A 17,017-nucleotide genomic window follows, 5' to 3' on the forward strand; every position below is an offset into this window, starting at 1 on the left:
AAGAACAGCGTGATAAAGAGAGCTGGAGGCTACTGGGCCTTAATGCAACACGTTATGGTCCTAACAAATTAGTTTTCCCCCTTGGTCTGCTGTACAACATTGAGGTTTATGTCTGGATAATACAGTGGAGGCAACTATATAGACAAGCAAAAGAGTGTTTAGTTCCCAGTGTCATTATGCACATTGTGCAGATGCCAGGAGCTAAACTGATCCCAATGAGATTACTGAGAGCTCGTGTCTGAGCGCAGTGAGTAATTGGAGTGCCCAAGAAGAGAGGCGAGGAAATCTCAAAATGCAGAATACCAGAAGTACATTGATGGGCCTGGGTGCGATCGTTTGGGTCCTGTCAGCTGAAGAGCTGGCATTTTGTCTCTTCATGCCTTCAGATTAAATGGTCTTCCTCTCTGTAGCATGTGTGCCACTGCCTGTATGTGCCCTACAGAAATCGTTAGCCTTTGCTATTGATTTCAGGAGAAAACTGTGCCTTCTAAACTGCTTTTTGAAGTCACCAGGCTCTGCTCTCTGTTCTTGCAAGTTTGCCTGTCCTGTGTGTAGCAAAAGTAACATCTTGGTGTTGCCTTGATAAAGAAAGCAACCCTGAATCAGAGAGAACAGCAGTCTACCCTAAAATGCTTCCAGTACATAAACAGCTCTAGGGATGTGCCCCATTTTCCTTTGTTAGTCACTGAAGAGGAACATCCTTGTAGGATATTCTTCTAGGAATTGTTTTTGCCAGTGGCACTCCACGCAGGAGATGCTGTGGGTGCGCTCTATAAGAAAAGAAGGGAAGAAGTCCCAGCACAGCCTCCAGCTATTGCTTAATGGCTACCTACTAATCACTGTATGAACCCTTTAAGCATCACAGCAGGTATTTTTAACATTCTGGTCCTTGCAGAAAGTGAGGATTGATGTCTTTATTCAGAGATTTTTCTTTTTCTTCAGTTTGTTGGTTTAGAAATCTGGTTTTACCCTTAGGCAAGACAGATAAATCATTAGTTTTAGATCTTGACTGGATCCACAGAGCTAGGAGAGATGTTGGAAAGAGAAAATTGTAAATTCTCTGTCAATTACTATTGTGTGTCATCTTCTCTTGGATGAAATCCTGGAATGTGCCAGAGACATGCAAAGTCAATGTCCAAACAACTTCTAATATGGTGTATCAGTTGAATCAATTTGTTCAGTGACTCTGATTTAATAGACCCTTGTTTTCTGTACCTTTAAGAGCATGTCTGCAAGAGCTGGCTTTCAAAATAAGTCTATGTGAGGTTTGAGATACTAAAAACCTTTCTAGAGTGAATGCAAATGTCTGTACATGCTGTTTCCACAACAAAAAGGAGAAGAGGAAGATGCCTGAAAGAAGAAAATGAAGTACATGGGGTTAAGTAGAACTGTTTGGTGTTTTAAGGGGGAGCACTAACATTCAAGATGATGGTTTGCATTTGGAACTTGGGGCTTGAAGTTGAACTTTATCTAGTAGGTAATTCTTTTTTTTTTCATGCAATTTATTACAAACTGGCAGCTGAGATTTGTGTGATAAGAGCAAAGCATATTTGAGGATATGATCCTACTCTCCACCACCCCCAGCTTTCCTGCCCTTGGTAATAAACTACATAAAAATGTAAAAATTGTTTTGCGTTTTGAATGAAACAGTGTAACTTGAGCTGATTTATTAGCTTTAACATAGCAATGTTCACTTCATTAGTACTGCCCAAGCTGCTTCTCAGGCCACTTAGTTTGTAAATGGATTTTTACTCTTCTGAAAGCAGTAGAGAGAACAAGCATGGCTTTGAGAATTTGTCATCATCTAGTGTTGAACTTTACCTTCAGAACTGTGTTCCTTAAGTTTTGTGGTCTGTGTTAATTTTCTACCTCTAGTTGAAATGATTTAGTGCACTCATCTCATTTGTATGCATTTCTCTCCTGAAGGTCTGTGCAATATAAGTGCTATCAGTGGGTGGCAACTCTAGGAATTGCAGGCAATTCTAGGAATTGCAGGATCTCTGACTCATAACTTTCTGGTTTTGTATGTGGGAATGTGTCCGTGTGTACTCAAATGGGGGGGAATTGCAGTGCCTTTTGGAGGCTCAACCCTGGGAGCAGAAGGGAGTTCCCTTCCTGCAATGTCTTAGGGGAGGGATTGTCTTTGCAAAGCAAGATTACCCAGGGCTGCAAAATGAAAAGAAAAATACTCCAAAATGTCAGGACTTCTTAGTTCAAGTCAGAAGCTTCAGTGTGTAATACATTTTTAAGCAACGATAATCATATGTAGCTTTATTTGACCTTAACTTCCATTTCAGCACTTGACCTCAGCAGGAACAGAAACAGGCCCATGTTTGAATAAATGAGTAACATTAGAGTGTAAAGAGGAGAAGTAGTAAGTGATGCACAAAAGCAGTTCTGCTTCAGAGTCATTTTGGCCACTGTTCTTGTTACCTTTGCAGCTTCTTTGCATGCTGCCCAGTGCCCCTCAGGCCTGTGAGAGACTGCAGTGACTGCCAGCCCATCCCCTGGGTACCAGGGACAGTGTCCCTTGCTGCTCCTTGGAAGGATGTTGGGTTTGTTTTGGTGTTCACCCATTCAGACAGCAGCTGTGGCTCTGGGTAGAGTTTCTTATGTACAGAGGGGAGAAAATGTGGGTTGGTTTTCATTCTTCAGTGCTGCAGTACCATGTAGTGTATGCATATGGTTCAAGAAAAGCTGGTGTTAAAGGTGGCCTTTTACCACTGAGCAAATCTGCTCCGTCTGACGTTGGTACTCTGAGCAATGTTTTATATTGCTTTCACTTCTTATTAGTGTTGCAGTGATGTGTGTAGTATGACAGTGTGTGGAATGTAATTATTATGAATGTGTTAACCAAATTTTTATGACAGCTTATGAAGAGTGTGGGCTCAAAGCAATAAAGTGATGAAAACATTCTCCTACATATGAGGAATTTATTCTCTTTTTTCTAGGGAAAAAAGAGAAAAGTAAGCTATTTATTTGTAAGCAATGCATACCTGAAAGAGAAGGATATAAATTAAAGACACAGAAAGTCTCTGTAAGTCTCAGTCCTTGGGAGTGCTTTGGGAAGGTGATTCATGCATTTGACAAAAATTCCAATTTAGGATGTGTGCTCAGAATACTTCTTGAGAGAGAAGAAAACTGACCTATAGAAAGGCAGAGGAACTTGATTAAAGCCAAGAAGACAAAGAGAGAAACAAACCCACACAAGAAAAGCAGGAAAAAAGCCAGTTTTTTCAGGCTTTGGCACTCTGCAGCCACAGTGCTGTGTCGTAGGCACATACACAGACCGAGCTATGCACACAAATGCTTGATTTGTCACAGTTTTGTCGATGATGCTCTGCAGTTCTGCTTGGCTCCAGCTCTCATGGCCTTTAGCAAATGCAAGCTTTCTGTATTTTTCCCTTGATCATTTTGCTCTTTGGATCTTTGTACAGAGTTAAGAAGAAGGTCCCAGTGATCTCTCCCAGTGATAGCCTGGGATTTTGGAACTGGGTGAGCTGTGGCTGTAGCAACCTGAAGCTCTGTACATGGTGTGTTGCCTTCGTACACCAAGTCAGCCATGAGCACAGATTTTGCATTTGTTTGTGTCTCTCCTGTGTTTATCACAATATTAAATACTTGAATGAATTATGAAGAAAATATAAACTGAATAATAAATAAGATACTAACATGGATTTAAACGCCAAGTGCTAGACACAGGATGAACCACCTAAAATAACCATAATAATAACTTTGAGGTTCTGGAGACTTGATTTGAAATGGATTTCACACAGAATTTGGTAGAGGTATTTTGTTTCATGCTGTCAGTAGGCAGCGTAGCATTGGACAGAAATATAAAACATGTATGTGTGTATTTGGGAGCAGCAGCCTTTAGGTATAATTTCAGAGTAGTTCTCTGGGGTTTTTTTATGCACATCTTGGGCTGCACAAGTAGTTCCAGACTCATGACTTTGTTCAAATAATTGGGTCATTTGCTTCCCTGGTGAGGTTTTGGTACTGGGATGTGTGGATGCTGCTGGCACTGTACTGACCAGACTGTGGGAGTGGGTTAGGTTGGTAGTTAATATCTACAGGAATTAGGTGATAACAGTGATACGACCTGCTGCAGTGTCTTGGCTGAGAAGCAGATTGTCCCATGCTCCATTACAAGGAGCCCATCTCCATTAGGCAGAATTCACGGAATCACAGAGTACTCTGTTTAGCAGCTCTGTCGCTGCCCATAGCTCACAGGAGGCAGGTTGGGGTAGCACAGGCAGTCTGTCAAGCCATAGGAGTACAGAAATCCCTGTGATGCTCCATTCACACTCCCAGCATGCCCCAGGTGTTTTGACTGCATTACCAGTGAGAGCGTTCCCATGGGGATCCGCAGCTGGAGCACCGACCTGTGCAGGGCAGCTGGAGAGCCCCTGACTGGCAGGAGCAGTGGCAGCGTGGTGGCAGCAGCACTTGCGTCTGAACGTGCGCTCCCTGTCCTTGGCCCAGACCCCAGCCCTCTGGCAGACTGGGTCTTTTCGGCTGAATTAGGGTGAGTTGCAGCTGGTTGCAGAAGAGCACAAAGGAACAGTAGATTAAGCTCATGCTTTCAGAAAACGATATTAGGGCCAGCCCCAGCCCTTGCCTCTCACTGGCCTTAACTCACTTCTGGCTGCAGCCCTGAGAGCTGGGCTGGGCTTTATTTTTCCTGCTGTTGTCAATACAGAGTCCTCTGAGTAGCACTGAACTGGATTTAAATGCATATAGCTGAGTCCAGAGTCCATTTCAGGCCTTTGGCCACAAATATGGGGATATTGATTTAGCTTGGAAACAGCTCTGCCCTGTAAGAGGTATGCTGAGTGTGGAAGGGAGCCACAGAGACACCGGGGCCCTCAGAGAAGCTAGCCAGCCAAAAGTACTGCCAAAGTAAAAGCTGGAGAGAGAACTGTCGAGGCAAAGACAGTGTGTATCAGAGGAAGAGTTAAATGATTAGAGGGAAGCCAAGTGGGAAATGCCATTTCTTCTCATTTGAAATTAAATAGGCACGCTGCTGTTAAACTTTGGTCAGATATTTGATTTTAGAGGGCTACCCACCGTTGCTCTGTTGATATATCATATTCTAATGCTGCTTTTTTCCTCCCACCTTTGTTCTTTTCAAAAGCTTTGGTGTTACTTCAGAGTGAGTATGTGTCTTCCTCACGGATACTAAATTCTCCTCCCTTGCCCTTCTTCCATTTCCTCCCTCCCAAAGTGTAAAACCATCTTCTGCTTTGTCTTCAGCATAAATACACTCCATTCCCCTCCTGCATGGATTGGAAATCTGAATGGAGTGTAACAGAACTGTTCCTGATATTTCTCACTTCCATTAAGTTTCTCCTTTTCAACACCAATCTTAATACACTTGTTCTAAACCTAGTTTAAATAAAGCAGAATTCCACTTTAGCACATTTCAGACAAAAGCCTTATGTAAAGTTTCTTTGCTCTTGAGAGACAGAGATATATCTCTGAACCTTTATATCCATGTTTCATACTTCTCTATCCATCAGAACTATTTGGTTTTGGTGTATGTGGAAAGTCTCTGTTGCTCTGTAACCTCTCCAGTAACCTCGGGGCAGCAAAGCAAGATCATGTGGAAACAGGAATCATTTCTCGTCATAGCAGCTGCTCAACCATTCTACCATCAGCTGTGGCAGAAAGCTGAATGGAGGAGTAGATACTGAGTGCACCTGCAGCGTAAAATTAAGTGTGATCAACTGTGTGCTGCAAAACCTGGTGTGGGTAGCTTTGTTCTTGGTTTTTTTCTGTGCATCTCAGGGGGATTCCCACCTGATTTCAAAAAACCTCTCAAGAGATTCTGACTTCTAGATTACATTTCCTGAATCATACAGGGTTTTGATGAAAGGCAGCAGTGCTTCATGACTATCAGATGACTGCTGTCATTGTGTGGGTGAATACAGACCAGCTTCAGCTTGCAATACCTCCTTGTAGCATAACGAGAACAAACATGGGCAAATGGTTTTGATGTTTCCTTGACCAAAGAGACGTTTGTAAAGGCAAAACACAGAATTTCATTTCTAGATCTAAGCAGAATTTCAGCCTGTTTGAGGCTGAAATTACTACTTTTATGAGTAAAACAAAAATTAAATTACCTGCTGAAGTACTCAACTGAACTCTTGTTCCCTGCAGTAATGTTGTTCAGGAATATAGGAACAGGTGTGTTATCTTCAGAGTGTCTGGAGCTAAGCAAGATGAAGGAAAATGGACTGTCTACGAAATACGGGAACCTTTCCTGGTCCTTCAGCTTTTGAATCACTTCCTTGAATAATTAAGGCTTCCAGCTTGAAGTAGTGATTGGAGTGAGGAATACCACAATAGTGAAAGGATTAGGATTCAGCATCAAAAAAGCATGTCACATGAATACTTCAGGATGTTTTGGGTGGCGAGGGTCTGACATCATCTCAAGGCACTAACCCAAGTCTAGTCCAGCTGAAGCTGGCTCAGACCATGGGCCATGGTCTCCTATGCCAAGGTGTGGTAGCTGTGCATGTGTGCACATATTTCCAGTCAGACAGAAACTGATTACTTCATTGTTCTGGGGCTCAATTATTTCTCTTATTTTAAGCTCTGTAAGTAAATATATTCTACAAAAATCTACTTTTGTCATCATGTTAATGTGGTGCTTCTTCAGAACAAAATGTTATTTTCTGTCTAAACTGAAAGAAATTGTGTGCAATACCTTGCTTCTACAATTGCAATCTGTTAATAATTATTGCCAATTTGTGGTTAGCTTAAAAAATAATATATTCTCTGTGTGTGGTTTTCGATGAAAAATAGCCATTGTAATGTTTGTTGGGCTTTCCTGCCTCAGGGATCACTCTGAGTACAGTGTATGGAACCAATTGAATTGGTTCAATGCCTTTGGTGTTTGTTTTTCCTCACTTCTCATCTGTCAACTGCTGTGCTCATTTTCTTTTCATTAGTATTGATACTTGCATGAAGATGAGTCAGCCAGATTCAGTTCTCAGTTAAATGTGTGCAAATCCAGCAGAATAAGGTTTTAACTTAAAGCAGTAAACCAGATCAGAAATGTAATTCTGTGCTGCTTGCGTGTCTCTCTCCCCAAAAAAAGAAATCATGAAGTTAGAGTGGAAAATGTGTGTGGCCTCGCTGGATCAGTCCATGGTTGGCTCTGAAACGGGGATTCTGGGAGTTGAACATTGTGCCACCAATCACTCATGACTTTCTTTGGCGCTTCAGTAAGGGTTTGGTGTTATTACCTTGATGTTTTCCACAGGTTGTGACTTACATGCTAAAATTAGCTTGTGTACAGTATAAGCCTTAACAGTAAAGAGATTAATTACTGAAATGTAGATTCCTGGAGCCAGATGCTCCCTCATTGTCTGAGATGTTTCTGCCATTAGTAAATTATGTGCAAACATTCATTGCAGCCATCACTACAGGAGATCTGATCTTAATGAGATTATACAGAAGTTCTTAAGAGAAACCGATCTTGGAATTGGGCCTACTCTTTCTCATTTTTGGATCCTTCTCTTTTATGGTTTGAAGTTAAAGAATAAAAAGTGCTCACACAGCTGATCTGCACTTCTTTCTTTTCAGTGCCTTAGCCCTTTCCCTGTCTTCAACCCATTCTCCCATGAGCTTGAGGAGACTTTTCTCATGTCCCTAGAGCTCCCCAGAAAATGCATCCAGCTGCCTGTTTGGTCTCTCCACCTGCCAGGTGGTGCTTGTGCCTGAATTTGCTCATTCCAGCTGTGACTCTGGTTGGCTTTTGCAGTGCTTGAGTTCCTCCAGCTATTGACCACTGTCAGCAAGGTTTTAAGCAAGGGCAGAGCCCTTAAGGAGGTGCAGTTACCTAATAGCTTGTTTGTTGCCAGGAATGTCCAGTTCCTTTGGCCTTTCAACCTTGCAGTTGGCTCTCCTTTTATCTTTTAATGGCTGTTATGAAAGAAACCAAGTCCCTTGTTTGCTGTCTGGTCTCAGGTGTTGGACATGGGCTCCATAACACATCCTCCAGATGAATGTGAGCATCACATGTGTCAAGGATAAAGGGAAAGCAATCCTAACCTTGAATCTGGTTTATCCAGCATGAAACACTGCTTTGAATTTTCCAGTATTTCAGATACACAATATATTTTGTTGTTCATGATGCATCTGATTCTTCACTATGACCATTTGCCCCCTGTAGCACCTGATTTTTTTTGTGCTGACAGTGCAGCAAAGAGGTCACTTGGGGAAGGACACGTGATGGGAGTGTTTGTGCATCTGTCACCTGCTTTTGTTCAGAAACCCTATGACCAAGCAGCTCTGACAGACAGCATGCTCATTCCTCAAACTCATGTGTAAATGCAAAATATTTTAGCAGAATGTATGGAAGTATAGAGAATACTCATGAACACAGTTTGAACTGAAGAACTATTTGGAAATATTAGAAATGCTTACTAACATGTGCTTAATTCTGCTTTTTATATAAAAGATAAAAGTGAATCCAAGCCTGGAATTACACCAATATGTTTTAGCCTGTCTGCTCTGAATCTAAATGAAACTGTAAGTATCAGTTAATAAAATGTAATTCTGAAACATTTTACTGTATAAAAAAGGCCAATTCTTGAAGAATGCACCAAAACAGACCTGCCCAAATGAAATGTTTGAGATGAGCTGACATAAAAGTTTGTACCAGCTCCCACTGAGAAGTTTCTTTACACAGTATTTTTAAGCTGCCAAAAGCTTAAAAGTATGTGCTAAGTGCTTGCCAATTTTTCCTTTTTAAACAAACTCAAAGGCAATTTTAAGTTACATGAGCCTGCAGAAAGAATCTGAATTGGTGGCTAAACATTGTTTTTTGTAAAATACATTCAAAAGACAACTGTATTTCTTGGAAATATTTTCAAAAAAGGGTTTTTTTCCGTGAGTCAGGACGTGTCTGCAGTGTTTCAGGCAGAACAAGGAGCTGAGTGAGGAGGAACTGCAGCGAACTCTGCTTTATTTCCCATCCACATCCTTTTCTGGCACTTGTTTATGCCTGGCTGTAGTGTGTATTTGTAGGAAATCAGAAGTTAACCTTTTAGTTTCTGATTTCCTGACCAATGCTTTTGTTTCCAGCTCAAGTGGCACTTAATAGAAACAAGAGTTATGTTCCAGCTATTTCCCAGTAAAAGGGAATTTTTTGGACTTTCCAGAATTTCCATATTAAAAAAACCCCCAGAATTTCCAAATTAAAAAAAGACCTCTTGGTACAGATTCAGTTGTCAGTGACCAGTTTAGGGTTGATATAAGGCAAGAATGAAGGTGCGAACAATTGTGTTTGTGTGTTGGATACAAAGAGCAAGAAGAGGGAGTGGGGAGAAACACAAGGGGAGGAATACTGGCTTACACTCATCCCGTTGGAGAAAATCATCCAGAAAGGGTGAAGGAAGAGGAATCACTATGATTCAGCTCTCTGTCTTGCTGGGGCTGGGACCTGGAAGCTTAGAGCAGCTTTACTGTGCTAAGAATGACATAATTTTGGTCCTGTTTTCCAGTTCACTGAGAAATCGTAAATAAATTTTGCTTTTTGGTCTATCCTTGGATAGAAGAGTTCTATAGCAACTTCTTGGGAGGCCTTTAATACCTCATACAGTTCAAACAGACTTACTGGAATTGGAAAATTACAGAAAAGGGTGAGGAGGTTCAGCAAAATTATTCCATGCCTACGTATGTACATAAAGACTGGACCTGGACTGGCCTGAAAAATAACTATCGGGGGATATGATGGAAGTCATACAAATCAGGAATGGTCAGAGGCGTGTAGACTTTGCTTGCAGTTTCTTTTCTCAACAGTGAGAGATGATGAACTAGGGATCATCAAATGAAACTAATTAGGGGCAAGTTTTGGGGAAAAAAATTACAGAATTAACATTAAAACTGAATTTCCCTACCATAAAATGTGTAGGTTTGATGAATGAGTGAAAAAATTTGTGAGAGAAAAGTCTTTGAGAACTAGTAAATAGGCTGATGCTGTCTCAAGCTGGGAACCTGCATGAGTGCAGACTGAAAGAGTATTCAGGAGAAATACTGTCACATTGACCACATTCTGTATTCTAGCTAAGCACCTGCTGACACAGGTGCAGAAATGTGGTTTAAATCCTACATGCTATGACCATGCTTACCAAAACTAGAATTTGGCGTGGGATAACTGAAGGAGTAGAATTAGGTGGATTACAGCCCTTTTTTTGTCAGGGCTGGGTTATATGTAGTTCTAATGGCTTTACATAGGCTCACTCAGGGACCCTAAGCCCTGCCACTTGGGTATTTCCCTTATGGTTTTTCCCTTATTTTGGTAATACTGAAGATTGCATGTTTGTTCTATGTCTCAATTAGGATAAGCAGTTTTTAATTAAGAAATTAAACACAAAGGCCTGGAAAGGTGAAACAATTCTCTGGGTCTGCTCAAAGTTATGTCAGAGTGAGAAATAGCATATCAGATGTTGGCACAATTCCATAATGGTGTTTTATTTACTGTGTTCCAGAACAGAAAGAGAAGGGCAATGTCAAAAGGATGCAAATTGTCTTTCTCTCTTTTCCACATAGCAGATTTAATTAATGTAAATCTGACTTGCAGGGTTTTACACCTCACACCTTTTTTTTCAAAAAGGAGAAAATAATCTTGCTTATTTGCTTTTGAAATTTGTGTGCTTTTTGTCTCTTCCAAAACGCCATTATTTAGCTTTCAGTTATAGGATCCAGATGATGAATTATTACATGCAGTTGCTTTCTCACTTGCTTAAGATACCCACAGGCAACTAGAAGAGGGTACACAGGAATTTTTGACATTGAATATGTGTTACAAATATATGATATCAAACACAATAATGATTGTACAGTCAGTTTGCACATGTATGGAGGGGAGAGTGTTTTAGTGCATAAAAAAAAAAAAAAAAGGAGAGGATTCTAGGATATTTTATATCAATATTATAGCATTGTAGATGTTGACCTTGAGTAAATGAGTGAGTTGCCCAGACTTCTTTTGCTCGAGGTATTCCAGCTGGAAAATTGGGGGAAAATGTAGATTCTTTTTATAAACCAGAGCTCTGATCTGAGTTTTTCTTGGTAAAGAAAAATTATTTCTGCAGCATAGCATAGACATGAATAAAAAGGATTAAAATTACAGTCAGAAAAGGAAAGAGCAGGAGCGAAAGTCACAGCTGCATAGACATGTCTGGAGATAGTGTAAATTCAGATGATTAAATTATTTAATCACCTTTCATGTCCCTTCATCACTGCATGTGTTGCTATCAAGGGCTGATTCCAGTCCAAGTAGATGAAAACAAAAGGGGTAATGTTTGTTTGAAATTTCCCAATGGATCATGGCACAGAACCAGTGCCCTGCTCCCTGTGCTCCCCCCAGGGCTCTGTCCCCAGAGGGCTGACTGGGTAGGAGAAGAATGGCAGCAAACACGAGAGCTGAGGTGATGGTGTCTGTAAGTGAGACCATCGTTAGGTTGTCTAAGGCCCTGCTCAGCCTTGTGGCAAGGGAATGTGCCATATTCATGCCAGATACAGGTGCCTTTCCAGGCTGGAAATCTGCTGAAATGATGCTGCTGTTCCATCAGTGTTTTGGGGGTGAGCCAATAGAAACGTTGCAGTGTCAAATTGAGAGCAGGATGGTGTGTGCAGGGGGAGCAGCATTCCTGCAGGACAGGGAAGGATGGCCTCTGGCTCAGCCAAGCCTGCTTCCCAAACAGGAGGACAGCAGGACATTCTTTAGGATCTGTAAATCAAGCAAAAGGGGCTAGCAAGTGGCTTTTGGGGTGTGGATGCTACCAGCAAGCTCCTGTGTTTACATGGCCATGTTGAGGTGATGAAATGGCCGTTGGATGCTGTGTGGGAGATCAGACTGGGAGCTGCCAAATCGCTTCCCCAAGTCCTTCTCTTCATCCCACTCAGGGACCCCTCTGACCATGGGTGAATTCTCTGGCAAGGCACAAAGAGACTGGCACGGACAACCTGTGGATGGCTCCTGTCACCACCAGTTCAGCTGGAAGGGCTGCTTCAGCCTTTCATGCAGGGCAAAGAGGTACAGCAGCCTCTTGCAAACGTGTTCTGCTTGAGTGTGCTGATAGCTGGGGCACGAAGGGAAGGTGAAGGCACGGAGGGAGGAATTGCTGAGATCAGCACACTGATCTGCCTGGGAAGAACAGAAATGGATTGACACAGGCAGAGTCTCTGACATTAGGGAGTGCTATCTGGAAAGATCTGTTAGCAGAGCTCTGACAGATATAAGGGCTGCTTTTCATGGATATTTATGCAGGGGCACCGTCTCCCTGCCTTGGAGAGCTCACCTTGTGTGGTGATGTCATTTTAAATGTGATGGATTCCCAGCCCTTAGCCTGGGCAGAGCGAGCTGTATGGATGTGTGGGCAAAATGCAAGCATCAGCTGTCCTAAAGACTTTGTGGATTGTTTGTATGCAAGGCTTGATGTATCAGCCTAAGTTGTTAGATCATTGGTGGAGTCGTATTTCTCAAAAAACCAGTGTCATTCCATTTCAGTTAATTCAATACCAGAGTGGCTTTGCAAAAGGTTGCTTCAGATGTAGTTTTTCTGACTCAGTTGTTTTACCTTTCTGTTTACGTTGTTTTGGTTTCATATTTTTCCTTTTTTTTTTTTTTTTTTTTAGGACATTTTCAAATGTTCATGGATCAATAGTGAGCATTTAATTTCAAAATATGATCACCTGGTTTGATTTGGGAGATTTTTGAGGGGGGGAGGAGGAGAGGAGAGAATGTTCAGTCTTTGACAAAGGGATTGGGATGGAGGTCACTAGTGCTTTCTGTTGTCTTTGTTAGGTGCTTATAAAAAACACTTATCTGTCCCTGGCCCCAGTGTAGTGATCTTCTCTACCTGTCCAACATGAAGCTTTTGGGAAGAGCAGTTTTTAGGTGCAGTCACAAATCACTGCAGAGCACACGCTATTCCCGATGCCTGGATGATGCAGGTAAGACGAGCGTGCAGTGTCCATTCTGTGTCACCTCAGCTTAGTCTCGCAATCCCATTAGGAGATTTTTGACAGTCATATCTGAAAAAATACATCCAGTGTGTGGCCAGTCAGTGCAATCAATGTCCTAACGAGCATTCTGACCACAGAAAGGACAGTGTGTTACACCTAATCCTACTGCCTTTGTCCAAACACAAAACTGGCTTCTGGCAGCATTGCCCTGTTCAGGATGTCACAGTGGTGGGGGACTTGCTGGGGGATGAGCACTGAAGACATGAAAAGCAGCATCAGCCTGTACACCTGCACTGCCTGGATGCTGTGGGATATTAACTGTGTAAATCTCCTAGTTACTGGCCTCAGAAGGTGAGTATACCAGCCATGCCTCCAAGTTTTGAAAAAATAATGTAAAAATACTAAAATTGAAACAGAAAAATATAAAAAGCTCTTTGTGACGCTCTCCAGGATACCATAATTTTTCTTCTTTTCCCCAGTACCTGAGCTAATAGCTGCCTGTTCCACATGTGCCAATCTGTAACCATGGGCACAGAGTCCAGGATTGTTTCTGGTCCTACCCCAAGGGCTGGGTGTTGGGCAGGGCTGGCATCCTCTGGTTTTTCTTCTGCAACTTTACTGTGGTGGTTCTACCAGGAACTCTGAAGTGCTGGAAATGCCACACGCCATTCAAGGGAGTAGGAAGGTTCTTATCTGTGCTCTGCCAAGCTGTGAAACGTTAAATGTGTCAGATCTCTCAGTACTGGTCCAGGCTTTCTGAATGACGGTGTCACTGTCATCACAGGGCTCTTAGTTTATAAATGAAGCAAGTTTTGTAATGAAAAGTTTGTTTCATTTCAGAATTTAACCTTAGCACAAGCATAATATGCAGTTGATGCGGCTTGTTCCAGCAAAAGGAGTTTTCTTACTTGTTAATTAAACTTTTTCTCAAATCTCTTAAACAAAAGGCCTGAGTCAGAATTGTGCAATTATTCATATATATGCTGGCATAAATCAAGACTATGTTTTTGACTTGCACTTTGTTCAGATCAGTATTGCTTCCAGACAGAAGCCCTGAGCTGAAGGGAAGCATTCATTCTCCAAAATTTGCTATGAATTTGATGCTTGCATGAGACTTTTTTTCTTCTCTAAATCTGTGGGGAAAAAAATGCCAGTGTGACAAACAGAAGCATCAGTTCTTGGTCCTTCTTGGTTGGAGTTGGTAGATTATAATATTTTAGAAGGACAGTGTAGTGAATTGAGTATTTGCTACACAGCAGCCCAAATATTCAGCCTGTTTTGGGGTGTCTTTTATGTTAGTTGAAGATACACACTTTAGGAGCTGAATTTTTGTGTCTTTCTATGGCTCCTAGCAAAGCACTATTGAAATGCATTTTCCAATGATCACATGATGTACTGTAGCAGTGAATTAGTTTTGTCCAATGGTATTTTTTTACATATTGCATATTTCACAATTGTATATCACAATTCAAACTGAAGTAAATGAAGCATGACAGTGAATAGATCTAAAAGGGAAATGAGAAACTAGAAGAAATGCAGGGAAAGGGAATTAAAAAGTTATTAAAGAACTTGTAACCCCTGTTGGAAAATTAAATGCTAATGGTTCTGCAGCAAAAGGAATGCATAGCTTTTCCTTAACTGGGGTAGAGATATAAAATATCATTTTTCTTCCCACCTGGATATTCTTACATTTCTGAAAAATGCTAGGAGCAGATGAACATGTCCCACAAAGATAGCAGAGCAGAAGGCAATTAAACACTTAATTGACTACTTTACATAACTGATTGCTTTTGAAGGGCTTCAGCATCCTTATTTTGATTCCATGAATTGGATACAGCAGTTCACAAATGTAAACCAAGGCTTGTGGTTTTCCTGGAGCCAAATACCTCTTTTTTTGGAATAGCTTGAGGTATGGATAATACTTCTCACCTTATACATTATAATTCTGAATTTAAAAACAGCACAGGAGCTTTATTCATATTAATATAACATAACCAATTTTATGATTATCTTAAATTACCTGGTATCTTTAACTGAAGAGATGGAGAAGTCTTGAGGAAAAATGAGGAAATCTTTTACGGTCACACTGATGCTAATGAAGTTTTCTTTGTACTTCTGCTACAGGACAAAGTATTATTAGACATTTGAATGGTTTTCTTATTCTCCATTACAAGAGGGATTTGCATTCAAAACAGATCTAAGAAAGTGGAGTCTTTATTTGCAGTTGTTTACTATTATTTTGGTTCATATCTCTGTGTGAATGCTGTAGCTTATTTGTTATTTCAGTGCCTCAGCCTTTTAATGCCTTGGTGTTGAGAAAATACAGTGCTGACTGCCTTTTAGTATTGTTCCTGAAAACCTGTCTGCCAGAGATATGGAAATAAATGAGGATTAATAATATTAGGAATGAAAATCTTTTGGACAAAAGACACTCAGTGGAGTAAACTGGATGAGGACCAGCTGGAGACTTGAACCTAAGTTCATCTTTTGTATTATTTTGGAGTAATGCAAGTTCATTAAAGTTTCAGGAAGTGGTAGTGACCCTTATCTCAGTGGAAAGGACACCCTGGAAAGGCCTCTGTGGGAGGCAGGAAGCTGGGAGAGAGCCTTCCCAGGGAAAGGAAAGTTGGAACTCTGCTTGTTCTGTGTGACAGTTGAGTTAAGGAGTGGATAAGCGAAGGAGCCTCTGAGAGGAACTGATACCTGCCTAAAGTTAAACCAGCAGAGCTGATGATTCCAGCATTAAATTTAACTTCTGGCAAGGACCTCTGGTCTTGGCAGCCACCTTCCGTGTGTTACATGAGAGGCACCAGGGACTCCAGTAGAGATAGTGTGGTAGTTTGAGAGAAGACAAGGGTGATTCCAGCTTGGTTAATGCTGTGCTTCTATATCGGTAGCTACTTGAAATGTCTGCATGCCTTGGCAAAGGGTTGCTGTTGTCTTTTTTGTTTTTGCATCAGACAGATGCGTTTCACCGCTAAGTAGGAGTACAGTGAAATCCGTTTTAGGGTGTCGTTTTAGGGCTGGTAACAGTTTAAAGGAGGTGATCTTCTCAAAGGCAAATCTGAATGACAAAGATAATGATGAGATGGGGGGTTAATTCAAGAGTTGCACCGCATTTTAACTTTGGAAGAGGAAAGCAACTGATCGAACGGATGTGGTTTTGTAGTGTTCAGGTCAGATATGCTGGGCTCAGTGTCTCTGCTCTCCTGGAATGGAAACCTAGCATATGGAACAATCCTTGGAACTCCTGCAGAGGTTTGTTACTTTGATCAAATGTTACTAATCTTGAGGAATGTGTAAAAGAGTTCCTAGAGTTTGTAGAACTCAGAATTATTTGTTGGAAAGAAAGAAAAAAATGGCACTCAGGGTAAAGTTGCAGATCTCAAACAGAGTAATTAATTCAAACAAGTTGTGAGAATGATGCTTATTGTCCAATTGGCAAAAAATACAGCATGAGAAAGCAGAAAAACTATCACTTTGCCCTAGCTATGCACACAGATATTAAATAAAAATAAAAACCTAATGCATGCCACATAAAGGCTGTGTGCATAGGGGAGTGCAGCCTTGCTGCTGCAGCAGGATGAATCCTCAGCTGGAACAAAGAAGATAAGGGTCTGTGCGTGTGCCTGCACATGTGTGGGCACTGAGGGCGTTTGTTCCGTTTTAAAAGATCTTTGTGCCCTCCCAGCCTTCAGACATCTGAGCACTGGGTGAGTCTCCTACCTTAATTAAGAATAATTTGACTGGCCATGTCACTGCTCCTGTTGCCACTGCAGTTCTGAGGCACTGAGTGAGGGCTTCTAACCTGTCAAGGTGCTGCTAGGATTGCCCCTGTATGGGGTAGTGGGCAGGGGGAGCTGCTGGTATTCCCCTGTGTGGGGCATCTGGGGAGCAGGCTCAGACAGCTCTCCTTCTGAGGTGGCAGCAGGGTGTGAAGCAAGCAGGTTCTTAGTTGGCAGGTTACAAGCATTTCTAAAACCTGTTTTTTACAAGCAAAAAATACATTTTGGATATTAGCATATGAATTTCTCTG

The 17,017-nt window shown here is 41.5% G+C and overlaps 1 protein-coding gene across 16 annotated transcripts in view; it reads left to right on the forward strand.

The window, feature by feature from the left end:
* The window catches only part of DOCK10 (dedicator of cytokinesis 10), a 144,943-nt gene that overhangs the window by 26,308 nt on the left and 101,618 nt on the right, over positions 1-17,017 (forward strand). The gene's annotated exons all lie outside the window — the stretch shown is intronic.

Source organism: Corvus cornix, chromosome 9 (genome assembly GCF_000738735.6).
Source record: "Corvus cornix cornix isolate S_Up_H32 chromosome 9, ASM73873v5, whole genome shotgun sequence".
Classification (NCBI taxonomy): domain Eukaryota; kingdom Metazoa; phylum Chordata; class Aves; order Passeriformes; family Corvidae; genus Corvus; species Corvus cornix.